At 37.2% G+C, this 1,494-nt stretch overlaps 1 non-coding gene across 1 annotated transcript; it reads right to left on the bottom strand.

Annotated features, from left to right (window-relative positions):
* Positions 1 to 586: 586 nt before the first annotated feature.
* On the bottom strand, positions 587 to 690 carry LOC115802420 (U6 spliceosomal RNA). Its single transcript, XR_016393159.1, has one exon. It is a non-coding gene; the product is annotated as a U6 spliceosomal RNA (small nuclear RNA).
* Positions 691 to 1,494: the final 804 nt, after the last annotated feature.

Raw genomic sequence — 1,494 nt, 5'->3', positions numbered from 1 at the left:
GCTGCATCCCACTAGCTATCTATTTTACATTTGGTAGTGTATATATGTCAATTCTATTCTCTCACTGCATCCCAGCTTACCCTTCCCCCTCCCAGTGCCCTCAAGTCCATTCTCTACATCTGCGTCTTTATTCCTGTCCCACCCATAGGTTCTTCAGAACCATTTTTTTTCTTTTATTTTAGATTCCATATATATGTGTTAGCATACGGTATTTGATTTTCTCTTTCTGACTTATTTCACTCTGTATGACAGTCTCTAGGTCCATCCACCAATAACTAAATTTCATTTCTTTTTAAGGCTGAGTAATATTCCATTGTATATATGTGCCACATCTTCTTTATCCATTCATCCATCGATGGACACTTAGGTTGCTTCCATGTCCTGGCTATTGTAAATAGAGCTGCAGTGAACATTGTGGTACATGACTCTTTTTGAATTATGGTTTCCTCAGGGTATATGCCCAGTAGTGGGATTGCTGGGTCATATGGTAGTTCTATTTTTAGTTTTTTAAGGAACCTCCATACTCTTCTCCATAGTGGCTGTATCAGTTTACATTCCCACCAACAGTGCAAGAGGGTTCCCTTTTAAAAATATGGAACGCTTCACGAATTTGCGTGTCATCTTTGCGCAGGGACTATGCTAATCTCTGTATCGTTCCAATTTTAGTACATGGGCTGCGGAAGCAAGCATGCCATGATGTATTTTAAGTACAGGCCTTGACACAATAGATATGCAATGAATATTTGCTGAATAACAAATGATTGAACAGTATAGGATTTTGATCCTCCAAATCTTTATAGAAGGTTTCTTGTATTTTTTAAATAAACAAAGAAGAGTGCATATTATATGCTGGCAGTTTTCTAAGCATTTTATGAAAATTAATTTATTTAATCTTCCTCAAAATTGTATTAGGTAGGTACAAATTTTATTCCTATTTTATGATAGAAAGATTTGCTAACTTGCCCAAGATCAAAGCTAGACAGACTCTGTGCAAGGTCTGTGCTCTTAATCACATCACTAATTCTACTTCACATAACTGATACTGAACTGTGTGCCACCAAAATTTTATCAAAATCCAGTTGAGATTGTGAGTTTGTATGTGTGTTTATATATGTGTGGCAGGAAGGGAGGTGGTGCTTAAGAGATGTGGCCTCTTCCCATATCTCGATGCCAGTGTTCTCACCCTTTTTTTCTTCCCTCTAACATAACTGGAGTACATACTACTTGGATTGGATTGTGCATACCAGAGAAAATACTCTCTTAGTGAGCATTTTAGTCTCAGGGGTGAAAAATGGTATAGTTAAAAATTGATCTCCCCCTATCAGGTTCTTCCCAGGTGAAGCATTCCTCTCTTTTATTCTTCTTTCTCTATTCCAATGCAAATCTATATTCTGAAACTCAGTATTACATTTATTACAAGGAGGTTGTTGGGATGCATCACATCACTTAGCTTCTCCTAAAGAGAGATGTTCCTAAGTGCCAACAAATCTATTG

Source organism: Delphinapterus leucas, chromosome 4 (genome assembly GCF_059928025.1).
Source record: "Delphinapterus leucas isolate spDelLeu-1000000601 "Yukka" chromosome 4, BTC_Dleu_Yukka2, whole genome shotgun sequence".
Lineage (NCBI taxonomy): Eukaryota > Metazoa > Chordata > Mammalia > Artiodactyla > Monodontidae > Delphinapterus > Delphinapterus leucas.
This window is presented reverse-complemented; position numbering and strand designations above follow the sequence as displayed.